General features: G+C 37.0%; 1 protein-coding gene across 11 annotated transcripts in view; it reads right to left on the bottom strand.

Annotated features, from left to right (window-relative positions):
* The window catches only part of pcbp3 (poly(rC) binding protein 3), a 53,861-nt gene extending 33,702 nt beyond the window's left edge, over positions 1-20,159 (bottom strand). For 5 of the 11 annotated variants that reach the window (XM_043248974.1, XM_043248975.1, XM_043248984.1 and 2 more), the window contains exons 1-5: positions 19,885-20,159; positions 5,416-5,468; positions 4,428-4,516; positions 4,217-4,327; positions 3,741-3,881 (exon numbers count right to left, since the gene is read on the bottom strand). The gene's annotated coding sequence lies outside the window, so the exon portion shown is untranslated. The remainder of the gene's footprint in view (positions 1-3,740; positions 3,882-4,216; positions 4,328-4,427; positions 4,517-5,415; positions 5,469-19,884) is intronic. The other 6 variants (XM_043248978.1, XM_043248979.1, XM_043248976.1 and 3 more) reach the window with 3 other exon arrangements.
* Positions 20,160-21,715: the final 1,556 nt, after the last annotated feature.

Here is a 21,715-nt window from a genome sequence, read left to right as displayed (position 1 = left end):
TGTGCTGTTGAAAAGCATGACTGTTTAACAAGGCAAATTATGCAAAACACAAAATTGCATTCCGCTGTAGACCGGATCAATGTGGCAATCGCTCGGATTTCAAATAAGCTAAAATGACAGGCAGGGTCGGGTTTTGTGTGGGAACTTGTTAAAATGATCAAATAAAGCGTTTCTCCTTCCATAAAGTACTTAAAACCTCCCACTTTCAGAGTGTTCAGTGACATAACTAGTCTCAGACTGTTCCATTTAAGATCCCTGGTCTATAACACCTTTATTATGCTGTATGAGAAAATTATGCTGTATGAAAAAAAAAAAAAAAAAAATCTGTAAAAATATATTATACAAGGCTCATCCGGTTTTTCTGTTTCAGCTGGCCGGCTCATATCTTTTTGTACAAAAGGCTACATCTCAAGATCTTGTGTACTGGATCCTGAGTCGGAACAAATCTTAAATTCCAATGAGCTAAAAACTGGCAACAATGTGTTCGCATGGTGATGCTTTCCACATAACAAATCTGAAAAGCTGAATTCATATCAAAAAGCAATTTCAAGATTTGTTAAATATTGCAAGAGGGCATCTGACCGTGACGCAGGGCTTGATAATAAGGATGGCCGAATGGCCTGGGGTCAGTGTGAGAGAGATTCGAGGCAGCTGACGGGACTGACTGTCACTTGCCTGATCAGACCGGAGCTGTGTTGACATTTGTTGATCTTGATTTTTTTTTTTTAGTTTTTTTTTATATCTAATTCAGTAATGTCTTGCATCACATACCAGAGGTTATTGGCACAAATCTATTTTATAATGAATCTTCTGTAACAGAGTTGCAATGCAGCTATAAATAAATTCAATTAGTTATAGAGCTGCACTGACACTATGGCATATTTTTTAACTAATGAAATATGTGAAATGAAATGCAAGCAAGGAAGTTAATGCGATACTGTACATACACACACTAAAAGACATTAATATTATAAAAGATATTCTTAGAAATTGTATATATGCTACCACCATTTTATTACCATCGGAAACCTACAGAATACAGATATAATTTTCAATCAAAAGTCATGTTTTTACAACCATGTTCATGCACTGTGCTGGGTTCAAATGTGGATTACTAAAAGACACATCACTAAAAGCGAGCTAGTGTAATAGCCATAATTAGGACACTTTTCCATTCACTTCATGAGCCAATTATGACATGCTGTATATTTAAAATGACTGCAAAAATACTCTTACAATGGAGTCGCACTACAAAAAAATTATGTGTCAGAGGAGTCACTGCTCACTCCGCTCATGCAAATGCATTCTATAACTGGTAAAACAGTCACTGCAGTGAGCCTGAATGTATCGATTTAACATAATGTTTACATAAGTTGCATGGGCATTGGCGTTGTGCTCCGTGTACATTAAAAGACGTTCAATTAGTTACAAAATCTCTATCTGTGCATGCAGAGAAAGGAAAAAAAACATAGAAGCTCCCATGAACAAACACAAGTGAGTGTGCTCAAACGGCATACTATGAATACATGAATACTAAAGAATGACAAATTAGAGTCAAGACCACACAACACACCAGACGGAGTCAGTCTGAAACAGGAGTGAAATAAGTCCATCATAAGTCAGGCTTTGACTGCACTGGAAACATTAACTGTGACAAACAGGGGACTCCAGTCCCTGCTGAGCCGATAATGGTGGCACTGAGATGTTAATAAGAGTAATCTGCGTGTGCCCTGCATTCACTCATCCCGCAGTCACAGATGGGCTTGCCTTTAATGTGTGCCCAGATGACAAGAGCATCATTTAAGCCAAAATACCCAGAAAGCCAAAGCATGCAGCCGAGACAGAAAGCGTTCCAGCATGTTAACTACCCACAAGCCTTTTCATCCATCCTCCCTAGACTGTGTACAATTTTTATGCCTTTTGCACCACGTCTCATATATTATTTCCCCAAGCAACCTTCACTTGAGAAACTTCATAAGAAAAAGGAGATGCTCTGAGACAGAAGAACATTTTGAACCGCTGCCACTGATTGTGAAACAGAGTTCATGGATATGTGGATTCTGTCAGACACATCAGAGGGGGAAAATTAGAGATTGTGGTGAACTCTTTTAAACTCTACAGTAGGTTAATCACATGAGACTTAACACGAACATGTGAAGGTCATATTACAGCCCAGAATCATAAATGAAAGGTATTTTATATTGGTGCTCAAGAAATATTATCAATGCCAAAAGCTGGATTTTTTTTGGTTGTTTAAATAAACTTTTCAGTCATAGTGTATAAACATATTTTATCACCTGAATAAACATAACCACTGTCACATTAAAGTAATGAGATGTTGTATATATGTGTGTGTGTATATATATATATATATATATATATATATATATATATATATATATATATATATATATATATATATATATATATGAATATATAAAATACAAATTATATTATTAATATAATGTAAATATTATTTCTAATAATTATGATTTTTAATAATTACATTAAAATGCTAAAAACAGCATCACAACATGTTGAGTCACAAATGTGAAACTGAACTTAATTAAGGTAATTAATATAGCCACACTGACAGTCTCCCAGTTTTTAGTTATTAATACATTTAAATTTAATATACACTTGAAGCCCACCTACATTGTACAATATTAACAGAACTATATTACACCACATAGGAGGGCTTCAAGTCAAAAAGGCTGAAAACCTATGCATTATGGAAATGATACTCTGCTGAGAAGCTGTGTTTAATAACTTTTCACAATCCAAAAAATCCACACCTCATCTCCATGTACATACAGTAGCTGTGTTATTATGAAAGAACACGTATGAAGAGATATTTTCACAAGACGCGTCAGTGCTGGTTAAAACGGCTCGGCTCTGAGTGCCTGTCTGCCATCCAATCCAAAGCATTTCTCAGCATCTAAGCGAAGCCTGTCAGGGTGAGCTCACGATCGCGTCGTGACAAAGCGCCGGCATCCCCTTTCGCCACCAACGTGAGCCAACGTGTGACACAAGCTCTCATTTTTAATGCACTATTCCGCAGTCCCTTCGCTGATGGCCCTTGAGCAAAAGCTGCCAATGTGGCAAAACTACTCGCAATGACAAAGGACAAAAACTCCCTTGAGAGTTCCCTCTGAGGTGTCTGAGACAGGTCGGGGGGAAGGAAACAACCGTGACGCAACGTCACGCGCAGGGAGACGCTCGGAAACCTCTGGAGCTACCCATGGCGACAGTTGCAAACATGCGCACATCCGCCATTAATATTCATTACGATAGTCAGCCTAGCTTCTACTCCATTCGCTCCGTCACGATCGAGCAGGCCTCGAACTGCAAGCACAGTCAGCAAGAAATTCTCACGTCACACCGCCTAAATATATCACACTCATATTTTCCCGTACTACTGCAAATGACCCTCTCCTTCAGAAACATGCTCATAGCATTCAGTAGGGGTGGGGGGGGAGGAATCAATCCATATGCTGTGCACTTTGAATTCAGAACAGAAATAAACCCACGCGCTTCAAGTCCTACGACAGTCAGCGAAAGCTCCCAGCCGAACGGTTGCTGATTCATCAATAGATTGCCAACGCAAAAGGTCATCCCATTTCCCATAATGCCATTTCCTGCTCAAAAAAGACAGCGGGCCTAAGAGGAACCTGCAAGAACCAATTCAGCAAGATTATAAGGATTAGAAGGGTTCTAAAGAAAAAGGGCACCGTACTCACCAGAGTTGCAGAAAGTTGTGGATCTCAGGACATAAATGGAGAGATTGGCCAGACGAAGAGGGGAAGAGAGCGCAGCTGTGTCGCTGTGCGGATCAGTTCATCAGCCTTTAGACTTCTTTCCAGGTTGATAACCGGCCCATTCTGCAGGCGTAAGGGCAAATCAAAACAACACACTGTGTCGTCATGTCAGTTTATGCCACGTTCGTCAGTCATGCGAGGCTGCCATACGTTACACCTTCTCTGCATCAGGGTCTCTGTGCAGCGAAAAGGGGCTTTGCCTTAAGAGCACGGGTGAAATCACACAAGCCATATGTGCGCTGATTTACTTATCGCACGGTTAACTGAGTCCTTCATCATGAACATGTCGTTAAAAAAAAAAAGAGGCCAAAAGCTTTGGCTTCTAGTTAAGTGTCTGACATTTCTGTGAATACACCACGTGTGGGAGGTTTTGAAATTCATAAAATGGTGTCACTGACCAGAGAGGGATCCCAGAAGTCTCTTGGGTTTTCTCTTCCAGGTCATGTGACCACGTGCTGCCACACTTCCAGAAGACTTGGGAGAGTTCCGTCTGTCCAGTGTACCTCACCCTTTTAAAGAGATGCAGAGGTGTGAGAAAACATTTAAAGATTTTCAGATTTTAATAGAATTTAACGCAATTAAATTCAATTTAATGCAATCAAATTCTACCTGAGCAACTCCTTACTATTTCTCTGTACAGGTGGTTTACTTTTAAATTTGTTTTTAAAGGTTCTCTTCTGCTCTTCCAAACCACGATTCTGCAGAAGAGGCAAAACTGCGTATTATTTTAAGTCATAACTAAATGTTGGAATTCAGTTACATTCATACAGATGCATACAGTACATACAGTATATCTGTCATTTTTGCTATGCAGTAAATGTTAATTTTTCATTACATTTGTCATAATTCAATAAAAGTAAAATATTATTTAAAATAGAATAAATATATAATACATTTCTTCTAGAGATCATCTCACAAAATCACAATTTTACCCTGCTTTGAGCAGATGTGCGTGTTATTTTAGTCATGCCCTTTATTCAGGCAAATTATTTGGACATATTTCAGGTATATTTCATAATTTAGTTTTAAACCAAACATGCAGGAATTGGTTATTTTGCATAAAACATATTGTACTGTAATTATATATAAAAACCAATGCTGTCAAATAATTAATCGTGATTATTCACATTCATAATAAACATTTTTGTCTACATAGTATGTGCGTGTACTATGTATACTTATGTATAGAAAAATATGTTATTTCTATTAAATATATTTTAAATAATGTAAATTATATGAACATATATATGCGCATGTAAATACATGTGAATATTTAAAACGATTTTGTGTGTGTGTGTGTGTGTGTGTGTGTGTGTATATATATATATATATAGTAAATATACACAATATGCACACATATACTAATTACAATTACAGCACTAATTAAAATATGTACAAAATACATTTTAGAAAATGAGTTTAGAAAATGTTATTCTTCATAGAAATAAAAGTATAAATTAGAAGAGGTCAAAAGGTAATGCATAATGTTAGAGAACCATGTTGTTTCAGCTTCATGTCAAAATTGCTTAAAAATTAGTTTGTAGAAAAGTTTAGTTTTTTTCTAATATATTTTATTGTAAAGGGTACCAGCTCTTACATCTGCGACTGCACTGCCAAATCCAGTCTTCAGCTCCCAGCAACCAGAAATTCCTTCAAAAAAAAAAACAAGGAGACATTTCTAAATGAAAGTAAATGAACATCTGTCCGTGTGAAAAGTGCTCCCTCTCATGGTCATGTTTTGCATTGTTTGACAAGACTGTGATGAATGTGTTCTCTGGCTCTGTGTGACATAGTAGTGTTTATCAAATCCATGACATCTATTAGAAAACTGAAAGTTCAGACTTAATTTTAACCAGATGAGCTGCCTTCAAAACTGCTGTATAATGCCAGTAAACGCACGTTGTATATCAATTCAGTAAGTTGCTACATTAATCAAAGTTTCTGTCTATTAGGATCAAACGATAAAATAACTAGTGAGATATACATGAGGCCTAGATATAGCCATTAAAAACAGTATCTCAAAAACTGAACCTTGACCCGACTCAAGTGCACCTAAAACACTTAGGAAAGACTGCCATCTACTGGCAAACAAAACTACTGACGCGAAGCGTCAATCATTTTCCAGTTCAATGGGCATTCTGGGAAAAAAAGAAGACTTGAGGACGTCCCCACATGTAATGCATTGGCAGAAGAAAAACCTGTAAAATATCTGCCCGGTCTGGACTCAGCTGCTCTGAAAACCAATTTAGCCAATTTATTTAGGGGCTTCAAGCGGATGCAGATAAAACACTTCGGTCCTCAGCCTGTGAGCGATTGTGCAAACCAGAAGTTAATCAGTTCCTCTAAAGGCGCTTACAATCTGATCTCCTGTCTGACATGGAGCCACTTCAGAGGGTCCCCGAGATGAAATTCTATAATGATGTAGACCAAAATTCAGCACAAGGGCTCGACGCACAAATCACACTGCATTAATGTTTAATGATCTCTAAAAGCTTATATTCCTTTTTTTCGCTTTCTCAGAGTCCCGGCGTTTACAGATTATCACCTGACCCCTGCTCAAGGACTGTCCCGGTGCGATGGCCAGCACACATCGGTGAGATTAAAGATCTCTGTTGTGACGGCTGTTACAGTGCTCAAAAGATCCATAAAACACATAACTTATCTCCTTACGACACGCAGCCCAGAGAGCCGACCACGCTCACGCAAGTCCTCACCATCATTATTTAAAAAAGCCTTTTGTCCCTTTCGTGAGTCAAGCACGAGCGATATCAAAAGAAACGCATATGGCGTACGCGTGTTTACATTTGCCTTTCCTACCGGCCATATTTCCTATGAACTGTCTTTATAATATATTTACACTTTTTCCAATACTGTAGCAGTCACTCAAATCTTTTTTCCTGCCATAAATGAAATATTAATAAGATCTAAACTATTTATATTGTGAGCATTAATAATGAATCGCAGCCCTTTCAACATTGTGCTTCAAAACGTAATATCAAGCTTGGAGAGGAAAGCTGATATTTTTCCATTTTCATTTAGCCGGGGGGTTATAAATTAAGAGGGTCCGCGCTTTGCTAAATATTGTAAAAGCACCTAATGCATTCATCAAATAAGTAAATCTTTGTGGGCGCTCGGAAGGCAATAAAGCCAGAGCAGCACAAAATAGAGCTATTGAAATGTGTTTAAGTGTTTCATTACTTTCATTCGCTAATAAATAAATGAATCAACTTGGAGACACTTCACTGGCTGTAAAATATTTTTTTGAATCGAATGACATTTTCATGGAGACGTTAAGAGGGGAAAAGATCTCCACAGGGCTTTTAGGGAAAGTGCAGACTCTTAACTCCGTCATGGAAAAGTCAGCTCACTTCTGCCGGTGTGCAATTTCATTAACGCTTACATGCAGGCAGTCATTGATTTGCAAAGGAATCTCTCTGAAATGCAGGTCTAATCAATCAAACGTCTCCATTAATTTCAGCCGGGGCTGTCGCTTGAATTCACAGGGCCTCGGATGAAATTTTTATGGGTGGGCCCAAGGAGGTTTATAATACCTGGAGAAAGCTATCCGTTAGCTTTCCCATTCATCTCAATGACAGATGTTTGGCTGGTTAAAGGCCCCCCAGAAGTATGCAACAAATGGCCGTCCATGAAAAAATATCTAAAAACAGCATCTACCAGTATAAAATCTAATTGCATGTGATTCCATGGTTAGTTTAGAAATTTTATTTTATATATATATATATATATATATATATATATATATATATATATATATATATATATATATATATATACACACACACACACACACACACACACACACAACAATCAAAATAATCAATTAAAAACAATCAATATAAATATTTAAAATATCTGTATATAATCTATCATTTAAAATTGATATGATTTTTTTGTATGTCAACAACACATTTAAATAAACTACGAATAGGAAACCTTTCATTACAAGATTTATGATAAATTAACACATTATGATTTGTTTTTTTATGTTAACATAATAGAGCTATTTTTCATTAAAAAGCTTTTTTGGAATTAAAAAAAAAAATAACATCTTATGAACCATATTTTATTCTTTTACTTTTCTGCTGTTGGTGACACCACCAAAACGGACCTATGACCCATTTTTGGTCCTTGACCCCCTAACGGAGAAATACTGCTGTTTACGACCTTAGTGGACCCCACTCATAACAGCTTGTTCTCCAGGCTGTAACTAAAATATAAAAGGAAATGATCATAAAAGCCACACAGAGGCAAGAAAAATAACCAGAAATTAGGATGTTATTTTGATATATTGCTGAATAAATTTCAATCACAGTATTTAGCTGACACAAAGCAAAGCACGGTCTCTTTTTTTGTGATACCAGGACTATACATCATGTCTATATTCTCCCAGAAATATTAAAATCATTGCGAAGTGTTTGCCACCACACAATAAAGAAAACACTGATGAAAGCGTTTTTTTTTTTTTTTTTTTTTTTTGGTCCAGCGATGAAAATAATGCGGGCGTGATGTGTGAGAGAGTTCGGCGGTTTGCTTTCTCATGACAAGATGCTTTGAAAGTCAGTTTGAAAAGTTGAGCAAGGTTTAAAAGCGAGCTGCAGTTTCAGCAGCCCGAGCGCAGCGAATGGAGCCGACCAAGTGCGGAGGGATTACACAGGAACAAAACAAGTCAAGAAGCAGTAAGCATAATGTTAGAGGAACTGCTTATGTGCAGAAACAGTCTGACAGGGCTGTGAGAGCCTGTCACTTACACACAAACACCCAGCAAAGGAGCTTATCGAGGAACCTTTTAAAGCATTTCATCAACACCAGCTTGTTCGACTTTGCCACCTCTTTTTATTCTCTGTGATACAAACCTGTTCAAAATGCAGATATTATTGCACAATAATGCCTCGAGTAACAAATCAAGAATGCAACATCGCTACTGTTCACACAAATCACTTTCAAGTTATTATAACTGTAAGATTCAGTGAAAGAGAGGTATTGTTTGGCTAAATGAAAAATAAAGACACCTAAAATGTATTCGTGCTCGTTTCATTTATGAAGCGCTGATAAGAAAAAGTGATAACCAAGTGATGTATCGGTCAAGAAAAAAGTAGAGTTGGGCAATAATATATTTTATATTTTGCAAAGATATATAAAATCAAGCCGGTAAGACTTGCTACAAAAAATATGTATATCCCTCCTGAGTAAACTTGTGACTTGGTTTAAATCTATGTACATGCCAGCTAAATACTTTTAAATTCTCTTAAACAGACATTTACTACTGAATTATAAGCATTATTCTGAGTTTTATCACATCAGACAACGTACAGCCTGTCATTACACTAGAGCAACCTCATTATTGTTGAAAAACATGATTGATTATATAAATTATTAAATATTTAACGCAAACATGGTGGTACATGCCAGTATATTTGCACAGGGCTTCATCTTACAGCCGTAATTTGTTCAGCACAACAAACAGAAACATGAAATTAATTAGAAAACTGTCTCGACAAATTACCAAATCTCTAAAGGCATCAAAGCCAAGGTGTAAATGTATTCTTGAGAGACTTAAAAGTGTGACAACCTAATCTAGAACTGAGCGAAGTTTGTGAAAAATTGTGGAAAAAGTGAGGACTTAAATGCTACAAGAACACCTACTGAAACCTTCCCGATGCCATAACTTTTTGTTGAACTTTGTTTGAAAAGGAGCTTTCATGCAGTGTGTAAAACAAGTGAATGAAAACACCCTGCAGTTTTAAATCTGAACATGCACCATGTATAAAGTTATTGTCTCTCAAAAGAAAGAGTCGAGTCTGAATCACTGAAATTAGTAATTTTTAAAACGAGTCCCAAACAGTTTCATTCTTCATATTGCCCCCCACTTGTCAACCTATTCACGTTGGTCTGAATGAAAATGCAAATTCATTCTGTGCCACTAGGTGTAGCTTTTGGAGCGTTAAAAACCCGCAAACACTGCTTTAAATGAAATCGACCAATCACTGGATGGGTTTGAAAAAATTAATCATTGCACGGATGGATTGCAAAATGTTTTCTGAGCAATTAATGATATTAGAAACATACATTTTGAAGCATTGCATGATATTAAAACCTGGAGTGATGGACATTCTACCTTAATATAAAAAAATATATATATTATCAAAGTACAAAACAGTTTTTTTTTTATTGTATTACTGTTTTTGCGATATGTAAACTCTTCAAAAGTAGTGTAAATACTAAAACACATTACCAAATTAATGGATATTTTGGTAAAAAAAATAATGTATTTATGTAAGAGAGTTAAAAGGATTCGTGTAATATTAAAATGGCCAAAAATCACGCTCACGACCACACAAATGGAGTCTTTCCTCACCCCTCTCAATGTGCAGGGCTCTATACGCAAGTAAGATAAAAGGCTTGTGCACCAGTTTTCAATAGCTGTATCAGCTATCCGGACACATGCGTATTACCCAGACGAGTCATTATACTTTATGTGTCCTTGGCATTAATTGAGCTAATAGCATTTCATAGATATCCTTTATTTGACCTCTTTTGTGCTGAGCGGCTTTTGTATATTGTGGTTTGCGCTGAGCCTCCGACAAGATTCAGTCCCCCAGAAGCCCCTATTCCACCTGGATATCTATGCCTGAGGGAGACAGTTGTCCCATAATACCCTTCACAGTGTGTGTGTTCTTAACATATGGGTGGAGTTCTTCTGAAGTCGCTCGCACAATCTGTGAAAGGGCAAAGCTAAGGACTCAGGCCAACTGCCTATAAAATACTGCTGTACAACAAAGAAGATGAAGGAGCTGGCTTCCCACACTGCAAAACATTACTTATTATGGTCCTTAATTATAGCTATTGATCATTGACGGATAAACTGAAAAGTTGCTTAAATGTGGATCTCATTCAGTTAATATTTCTGCACTTGACCATAGAGCCGATTAATTATGTCATTGCGTCAACACAAACTGGCACGCTTGTTTCGTTGAAATCCATATGGCATCGTTTTTATAAACAATGCAATCAGTCGGGCCTTTAATTTGTAAAGGAATAGTCCATTAACTATCAGACGCTCCCCCCTGTGTTGTTTCAAAACTGTATTGTTTTCTTTCTTCTGTCAAACGCAAAAGCAGATGTTTGGCGCGACGTTGTTTTGACACTGTGGTTTTCCATACAATGAAAGTGGGGGTTGTTAAGCTCTAAAACTGACAAAAAGGCATCGTAAAAGCATGATAAAACTAGTATTCACTGGATGAATCACATGCTATATTGCACTCCTAATTAAGCCATATGATATACTTGTATGTGGAAGACATATTTATTAAATATGTGTGTGTTTGTTCACTTTTCAATTTAGTTATGATCATCAACTCAATATCACAAGGCTTTAAATAGCACTGCATTTCAAGCAGTATAAATGAAAACATTCAAAGCAAAACTCGGCGAGAGGAAGAACTAAATTTAAAGCAACGCGCACATGCATTTTGAAATTTATAGTAAAAATAAACATTTGTAGAAATAACTTAATATTTATTGTTTTTCTGAGTTCATACCACATGATATCCAATTTTGGAAACTACGTACCAGTCAATAATTTTAGGAGTTACAAACCTATATAATATATATATATATATATATATATATATATATATATATATATATATATATATATATATATATATATATATATATATATATATATATGATTCAATATATCACACATCATGTTTATCAGACAAAGTTTATATGAATTTTATGATGGAAATATAAATGAAAATGCTCGCAATTTTATACAGGATTACAAAACCCTTTGGAAATCATGCCAAATTGTGCAGAAAATTAATCTGAATAAATTAAGGGTAATTTCAAATTTCAACATGATGTTTTGACACTTTTAATAACAGAAAAATCTATTAACTAATCTTTTTAGAAAAGTTTAAGTTGGTACATATGTGGGAGAGGTACTTTTTTAAATACATTTAAAAATGCATTTAAACATATTTTAACAGAAAAAAATGTGATTGGAAAATGTAGACGTAACGCCATTGACCCAGATAGATATATATATATTGCATATTTTTCTTATATAAATGTGCGCATGCGTGTTTACAGTATTTTTCACAAAAAAAAAGTATAAATAAAAATTTGCAACCCCAAAACTTTGTATATGCAAGACATATTTATTCAGCACATAGTCTCTGATCTTCTTATAACTATTCAAATGTGTTCCGTTAACACAGAGAAATGTGAAAGACTGCAAATTAGCTTTTAAAATAGACAGCAAGGGAGACGTGCAGAAATGTTTGGCAAAACGCTTGACACTTTCACACCTTTATGATTGGAGGGGTTCTCCTTTAAAGGTTTTTAAGTCTTAATCCAGCAAAAAGGCTCCGGCAGAAATTCAAAGGCACGCCGCACATTTGAATATCTCCACAGCTCTGTACCTCCCCCCTCCAGAGAAGAACAGATAGCGATATCGTGTGCTTTACCTTCGCTGCTGAGGTTTTATTGAAGTGATGTCACAGGCAGTTCTCATCGAGTTAAGATTGAGGGGAATTAGCCGATAGATCAAATCCCTCAACCTCGTGGGAGAAATCATGGCGCTAACTAATCTGCGGCTCAGATTTTCCTGCAGGAAGCAGATTGAGCCTCAACTGGTGATGCGCTGGTGAAAAAAAATGTCAGAAATCAAACAGATCCTGTTAATTACATTACACTTAAATGACTTATGCATCAGCCACACTTTAAGTTAATATCTCGTATTATGGAAGAAATCCTGCTCATCTGGTTTCCGGCAGTTGTCACACTGAAAACGCATACATTGCAGATTATACAGTATATGGGTTTAATGTGTCAACGGTATCATATGGCCCTATTCCAAATGCTTTATTTGTTAAGTCTACCTTTTTTCAGATCATTATTGTCTTCTACAGTTATGTGGAGCATAGCATAAAGAATCAATATTAGCTCTACACTGATCTTAACAATGACAAAGCAGTATGTAAGGGTGTATTGACTAAGCCTTTATACACAAAACAGGAGAAGTGCCTACCTAATAAGTATCTTCTTAATACTTGCTAAACCAGTGTTTTAACCACTTCAGGTGGTTCCGAAAATAAAAAAAAAAAAAGTTCAGTATTTGGATTAAAAAAAAACAAAAAACACACACAGCATTTCTCTTTAAGACCTGCCAATAAAACGTCATTTTTTAAGCAAGAAGAGAAATATGATTAAATGTCAAAGTAATCATAGCATGTGTTTTTAAGTGTGTATGCGCAGTAACAGCATTTTTGTACAGCAAAGGAAATGTATAAATTAATTTATTACACACATTACAGAAAATAATACCTCTTTTAACATTAAAATAGGAAAACATTTTAAATTGCAATAACATTTTATAATATTTACAGTTATATAGTATTTATTTCAAATTCTTAGCATATTTCACAATATTAATGGTTTCACTGTACTTTGTAGAAAAAAGTAATTTATATAATCAATGTATTAAATTGACAACAAAAAATGACAGCAAAAATACATTTATTTTGCAAGCATAAGATTTTTAATCAATTTTGGTCTTTTGATTTTTCTATTGTTAAAAAAAATAAAAAATAAAAAAAATCACAAAAATAATGTTACAACAATTTCTGAAGGATCACGTAAGGAGATGATTAATGGCTAATGAAAAGTCAACTTTGGCATCACAGAAATAAGTTCCATTGTCAAATATTACACAATAGCAACATTTTTATGTAATTTCTTTTATGTAATCTTTACACACACACACACACACACACACACACACACACACTTTTCCTACATTTCTACATTTTAATAATGAAAAATGCCTCACAGGAACATTGTTGTACTATGGTACCAATTTGAATCTTTGAATCCATTCACTAACAGACACCAAATTAGACACTCTATTAAAACGTCACAGTAAATGAAAGATCACAAAACCAGTGTAATGGCGCAGTCTTTAAGTAAAAAAAACGCATTATAGTGAAATTCACAGAATACTGCCAGCAAAATCATCTTAATTATATTGTGAATATTTTATATATCAGCCAAATCCTCCTGAGGGCAAATGTAAGGACACAGAATTAAGATTTCCATACAGTATACGCTGCACAGAGCAGAGAGGAAACTCATGCCTCTTTCCTCAATCTGTGCATCCCCAGAACACAGCAGCGTTACTGCTGACTTAGCTGCGCAGATGCTTTGGAAGAGCGAACGGCATCGGCTCAGGAAAGTGTGTCAGGCAAGCATATTTGTTGTAGAGAGGGGCAAGCCAAGAGCTACCCTGAACAGACGACGACAACAAAAAAAGAGCCAAGGTGATCCCGCAGTCAAAACAAGGCCGATGTTTACAGCTTTACGGTAAATGTCACTCAGGAGTCCTTTTCGGTGGCTAAAAAAGACTTTTTCAAACAGCAGGTCACACCTTTCCCCTCACACCCCATCCCGCTGGGTTCAATCTGCCCATCTCGGCGGTCACAACACTCTGGAACACAGGCCTTGCCAGGGAGCAGGTGGGAGGGCATCGGCAGACACCGAACATGAGGCAGAGCTTTTACTAAAAGCTCCAGAGGCTGTAGATTTTATTAGAACGCATTTGCACGGAAGCTGTCTTCCTCTCTCTCCTTCCTCACAACGCCGCCGATCACTCTCCGTCCGATAACATGGGCGAGGCCGCTGAGAAAATGCTGCATCATTCATGGTTGGGTGTCTCCTCGCGTCACGCCATGTGACCCGCTGACACACTCCCATCTTGTTGGGGGTTGGGTACGAAGGCAGGCAGGAGCATGGTAGGAGAACCTGACCAAAGCCTCGTGCCATAGTGACACTCAGCGGATTATGTCTAAATAAAGCCTCGGCACTGCATGAATCACTCTGCTACTGATCCCGATGCTCAATGAGAAAGGAAGAGAGGACGAGAGCGAGAGGGAGGGAGTAAGAAAGCAATGTGTAAAAAAAAAAAAAAAAAAAAAAAAAAAAAAAAAGGCGAGGGAGCGGGAATGTGAAGTGGAGAAGGCGTTCATCACTGGAGTGCCATGGCTTAGCCTAAGAGGCTTGAATAATCAGTGGTTAAGCTGTCAGCCCTTCTCTTGCACCTACCGTGTGTTACAAACTCCTGTGCGCTTTTAATCAAACAAAAACGCTGAGATCCAGCCATGCTGCCAAGACAGCGCTATAAGACAGGCTTCAAAGTCTCTTTAAGACTTATCCTGACACATTATATTCCTTGCAATACACAGGCACCATACGGCAGACATCTTCTCAGACGTCTCTGACGTAAAGTCCAAGTTGACTTTCAAGTCTTTGAGGTGCAAGTGCAAGTCCGGTCTCGTATATATCTTTTCAGAACAGTTTTCTACGGCTTTTGCAATTTTGCACATTCACAGAAGTCCAAGTTAAGTCTTGTTGGTAACAACTGTGCAGGCTGGTTTAATAAAATGTATTGAGAACATTCGATTTTTATCATGTTCTGCAATTTAAAGTAAAAACGAAGTCTTAAGTCTAAAGTTTTCAAGTACAGTTTAAGTTTCAGGTCTCCCAAGAAGAGTTAAGAAGAGTCTTCTCTAAACTACAGTTTAGGTTTTATAAACCTTGTTGAAGAATAATCAATTTAATACATTTTAGAGTGGCAGAATTTTTTTTTTATTAGTTTTTTTAATCAAGTTATAATCAGAATAAAAACGTATTAAACATGATGTAATTTTAATCAATTACATGTAATTGAAAATAATGAAATACATTATATTTAATAAAATTATGTTTCTTTGCTCATTATTTTATCAACAATTAAAATATTGATTAAAACTTAAATCCAATAAAAAAATAATATGTATTATTATTATTATTATTATTATTATTATTATTATTATTATTATTATTATTATTATTATTATATATCCACTACATGGTGTGGAAAACAATAAAAATAAAACATAAAAAAAAAGATTCCTGAAAATATCTACGAAAAAAATCTCATTCCTCTGTGGCATGTCAACAGAAAAAAACAATACTTGTTGTTGAGCCCTGGATTTTGTATTTGGAATCAAGTTCAAGTCTCAAGTTGATTGCCTAAGTCTAAGTGTAATCTCAAGACAATTATTTTACAACTCAAGCACAACTTGAGTCCAAGTCTCAGACTAGAATTGCTATCTCTTACAGAAACACAGAGAGCAGCACATGTGTGTTCAGTGTATAGCTTGGACGCCATGACTGATTAAATTGGATCACTGACAGATTAACAACAGGATGACCTGACTTAATCAAACAGCCAGCCGCATCAGAAGCTTACACGACCCACGGATCTACAAATTCAGACAAGCCTGCAATGTTTCCATAACCTTTTCCAGAACATCTCCGATCCACTACATCACAGGAAACAATAAAAATAGCCGGGCCACCCAGTCAAGCATTAAAAATGACGGCAGTGGGGGGTCCAGGGCCGGTTCGACTCCTTCCCCAACCCCCCTCAGCTTCCTGGGTCCTGATTGATCTCACGGCCCATCGGCGGGTTAAATTACACTGCAGAGTGGCTTTGCAGAAAGACAAAGGGCCCAGGATTTCACAGGCCATAATTCTTTCCGGGCCTTAACTTTGAAAAGGTGCAGCATTCAATTTCAGCCCTCGGCAACACTTTGCATTCGCTTATGAGTTATGACACAGCCATGACGTTTTTAACTTACTATACGGCCATGCGGAGGAGACCTGCGTACCAATCAGACCGAATGGAGGATGGGAGGAAAAAAAAAAAGAAGCTAACTCTCTGTCAGCACTAAGCATCAGTTATAGCAAAATTTAATACAGTAAATAAAAGCGGCTCATCTTCTGGCTGAAGCTAAAGACGAGCTGGCTTCTTTCCACATCCTACTTCCAAAAAGCACTGAAGTAACGTCAAAATGAAATCATTTACATGTACATTCATGTTTGGATCTCAGTCCGAAGTGACATCCAGGCTCCCATAGTTTCCTGGCACGTTGGGAATAGAGAGGAAGCCCAGGGAATGGCAGAGGCCTTTTGATACTGCAACTCTGCCGAACCAGCAACTCGGAAGCCAGGACAGCATGAGATCCGGAGGAAAAAAAAAAAAAAAAAAAAAACAGCCAAAGCACAAAAAGACCAGCTGCTTCGAGATCATGGGCGTCAGCGGAAAAAAAAAAAAAAACCTGTCTTGTTAGAGAGAATATAATTGAACTTGTCTGGCAAGTAATAGCTTTTCCTAAAACTTCATGCATCTGTTTCACGCTGATGAAAATATACAGTGAGGTAAATATGCAACTGAAACTAATCTAAAGTGGTTTAGGAGATATAAGTCCTCATCGATGACATTTCCAATTTACTCTAGCTTAAGAATCTGCCCATATTTGTAATCATACTACGTGATAAGCACAGCTTCCCAATATAAGTCCACAAGTGAACAGCTAAAAAAGGCATCGTGCTAAAATGCAAATCCTGATTGCCTGACGGGAACATTTCAAAACACTCATGCTGTCAGTGAAACAACTTCGACATCCAAGAACCGACTAGATCTAAAAGTCACAGTTCTTTATACGTCGAGCATTAATGCACGTCTTATTTCTCAGGAAGTGCCGCTATTTGTGCTATGGTTTAGACACGATATAAAACCAGCAATATAAGGCCGCTAAGTTGTTTTAGAGTAAACGTGAGGACCAGCAAAAAAAGTCACTGTGCAACAACATTGAATGTCCTCCTGAAAAGACACAAGCTACTTTAGTTTTCTAATTAAAAAAAGGGAGGTTGAATATATGTCTCGATTAGCATGAGGTACAAGAACTTTACAAGAACTGGATATAACTCAACAGATCAATGCTCAGTTAAATAAAGTAAGGTAGCATTTTTCATTCCTGTTAATCCATCTGTGTTAGTTAAAGATTCGTTTATTGTTTGAACAATCACTCCTTGTTTATTCCGCAGTTGGAAATAGGCCAACAAGGCAGCAAAGGAATAATGGTGTTAATTAAGACACCTGTTCTTCTCTGAATTCACTCACCTAACCGTTGCTTTTAACAAACCCAGAAAAAAGCTGATTAAGAAAGAGAATATTTTCAGGTATAATGTGCTTGTAGAAAGAGCGACCATTGGGGATGTAATGCCATTAATCAGATTGATAGGAAACGTCTTTACCGCTAAAGTGCAAGAGACAAGTTCGAGATCTGTCAAACCATGGGCCGGTATTGATGTTTGCACCACTTCAATCTCACGCAGCACCCATTCACATCAAAGCGCTGAACTGGATGAAGACCTAAGCAGTTTTTTGTCTGCTGTGCTCTGTAGATTTAGACCTGAAATATACTCTATGCAAGTATATTAACGCTAATGCTTCTAGCTACTCGATTTCATGCGCCAGTGCATCCTGGAATGCAAGTCCAAACATCTACGGTCAGTTTTCTCCTTCAGGTCAACAACTGTCTTCATAGAGCAAGAGTTTTAATGAAAAGAATTTTATAAACATATTTACAATTCCTTGTATTCTCTCTTTGGTTTAAAAGAATATATCACCCAAAAATGCAAATTCTGACATTCTTGACATTAAAGACCTGTTTAATTTACTTCTGTGAAGCACAAAAGAAAATACAAAGAGTTTTGGTTACCATTGATTTCCATTGTAGAGACACACACACAAAAAAAGACATTTCTCAAAATATCTTCATTCATGTTCTACAGTAGAAAGTCAGTCATACAGGTTTAAAATAACTTAAAATCGAGTATGTGATGATGAAATATTAATTTTGATGGGCATTATGCTTTTAATAGCTCCATTTTAGATAGTAAAATTACTGCCAGATTTGTGCAAATAAATATGTTAAACAGAAAAATTGGATTTGTTGGATTAAGGAGTTGATAGCATGTGAATGTTTTTTTTTTGAGCCCGGAGTTTCTGAAATGGGGGTGTGAAACTGAGAAAAATGGTGAACTCAACATCTTTAGTTGATGGTCAAGTGCATAATTAAAAAGATATAATAAAAGTAGCTAAGTTTCATGTACACAATATAATAGCTTTGTGCAACTACGAATATTTATTTATTGTTTATACCGGTTCCATTTACCAGTTCCAACACCTCATTTGCATCCTTCATTTTGCAAGAGTTGAAACACCTTGCTGTATTTTTGATGAAAAAGGTACGTCGCCATCTTGTTCGGATCAATGTGATTTGAATGTGCCTGACATCGTAATTACAACTTCTCAACTCATAAATGCAAACTTCCCAGAAGGACTTGAACACACAGTAATTTCTGTCCCGCTAATTTCAACAAATACTGAATGTTTATAAATGCTTCCTCAAACTGCTGGTCAGATAAACGGATCGCGTTGCCAAAAACTGAACAAATATAGGACTGAACAATGTTAAAAGTGCAACGTTTACATTTTTTTTCAAAAGAAAAAATTTTTTATGTTTAAAATGTTTAAAAAGTCTCTCAAAATACACACACACACACACAAAAATACAAGCCCTTGCACTGCACACAAAGTATGTTTTTGATCATATTAAATGTCTGAATTAACAACGAACACCTCATTTGAATATGTCAGTCCAGTAGTTACATCATGACATGGGTAATCCTAGAAGCGCAAGTTTCCTCTATACACCTCAGCGCTAAACAACTCTGACACACAGAAAATAAACTGCTGCAGGGGTCAAGGACAACACAGAGGAAGCGTGTGAAGCTAAAGTACACACTCGGCACTCGGTTCGTGGCGCGGAGCATCAGTTTTCCAGCGTATCCATAGCCAGTGGGCATTACACCGCTTCAGATAAAGTCTTAGATAGAGGAAGTGGTAAGTACTCTTTGCGAACTGAGTTTGGGCTAGAAAACAGTGACCTCACAGATTCTAATCCCTCATCTCTCTTTGCACGCTTCCCTCTGAGAGGAACTGCCAGAGGGGAAAACTTGAAAGCTAAAGAGAGTGAGGGAGGGTGCGTGAGAAAGAGTGTGTGTGAGAAACATAGACAAAATGACATGCAAAGAGTGTAGAGAAGCGGGGAAAAAAGCACAACAAAGTCACATCTAGGTGCTGGCTTACCTGCACTCAGTTCACGAGACGGGACGGTGAAGTGAGGATAGTCAAAGGGGTTGTGGGAGGAGGGTCCGGGCGGGTTGATCCAGCGGCTGACGGGTGGTCCGGGAGGGAGGAAGGAAGGATGGAGTGACAGGGAGCAGGGAGACGGGGAGGCCAGAGGGGGGATATGAAGCACTAGTCCTCTGTCTTTCCCTCTTTATCCCTCTGGCACAGAGGCAAAGAGGCAGACACCAGTACCTGCAGCCACTCAAATAATAGGAGAGAAATGAGTGCTCACATCCACACACGCTCCAGCACAGGGAGGAAAGAGAGAAACCCCTCCCACTCCTTCCCAGGACCCAATCGCACGCAGACTTCACTGGCAACGAATGGGAGCGCAGGCAGCCGGTGCCATGCCCTAGCCAATAAGTGCAATTGCTCATATCCAGTTGGAATAATTAGTCAGAGAGCAGAGCAGAGCGGCTTCCCTTCTGAAGGACAGACAAACGGGCGCACTTACCCAATAAGTGTGATTTAAGACCGCAACCGACATTAGAGTAATTAGATTGTGCCGCACTTAACCTAGCAGAATAACGCTGCATGCTCCACTGCAGAACTGGCAGAGTCGCAGGCTACACCGGATGGGCTCTGGAAAGGTGCTATGATGTTAAGCAGGCAGAAACGATGCACATAGAGAAGGGGAAGAAATAGGAACTTTTAACAGTGTGATCAATGCACATGATTTTCACGCAGTGACACTTTCAGGCTCGGCGCTTCCTTAACATTTAGAATCTGGGTCGGAAACACAAGGAGAAAAAAAACGTAGTCATTGAAAAAATTATAAAGGAAATTTTAAATGATGTACTATTTATTTATCTAGTTAGTTACACCTCCTCCTGACATAGTTCTTAATGTGCATTTTTTGGTCTGGGTATGCATATTTCATTTTCTAGGAATTAAAATTGATTTCATTTTTATTACATACATTCTTTACTGTTTAAAGGTTTGGGGCACAATTGTTTTTGGAATGAATGACACTTTCTTTTTATAATATTACAAAATAGTTTAAATAAGTACTTTATTAAAATAAATATATTTCCAAAGTTTTTATTTATCAAAGAATGGTGAAAAAATTAATGATATCAGTACAAGTACTAAAAAGCAACACAATTACAACAATAATTAGATAATAAGAAGATAATTATATTAATAATAATTAGATAATAAGAATTGCCAACCAAATCAGAATATCAGAATGATTTCTGAAGGACAGCACCAAATATCGGCTTCTAAAATGTCAGGGAATTTTTTTGGTTTTTAATATATTTATATTGTAAGTGTTGTAATAATGTTTTACACTTTTAATGGTTCTATTGTATTCCTGCTAAAATAAAAGCAGTGTTTGTTAGCATTAGCTTTCTTAGCAACAAAATAATTTCTTGTTAAATCTTGTTGAATCTATAAAAATTCTACAACTTTTGAACTGTACTGGATTTCAATATATACATCTAAATACATTGATTTAAATATATACATATAAACAATACAGACAAATGCATCTTAAAAATCACGTCTTGGGTGGCAAATGTTGGCTTTTAATCAAAAAGTTCATTTCTGACTTTGCTCACACTTTCTCTGCATAAAACCGAAACCATAGACCCGGAACAGAGCTCATTTCACAAGACCTTTTTTTCCTGTTCTCCAGATCAATACTCTAGCTCAGATCTTGGCCTGAGAAATGATCAATGGTTAACTGTTAGAATGACAAATGTAAAGCACATCGGCCGGCACTATCCCATTCACATTGGCAAGGACCGATGTGGGGACAGAGATGTAATAATGTCCTATTAACAAC

The sequence above is a fragment of the Puntigrus tetrazona genome, chromosome 9 (assembly GCF_018831695.1).
Source record: "Puntigrus tetrazona isolate hp1 chromosome 9, ASM1883169v1, whole genome shotgun sequence".
Taxonomy (NCBI): Eukaryota; Metazoa; Chordata; class Actinopteri; order Cypriniformes; family Cyprinidae; genus Puntigrus; species Puntigrus tetrazona.
Note: the sequence above shows the minus strand (reverse complement) of the source record. Positions and strands in the feature narration are given on the sequence as shown.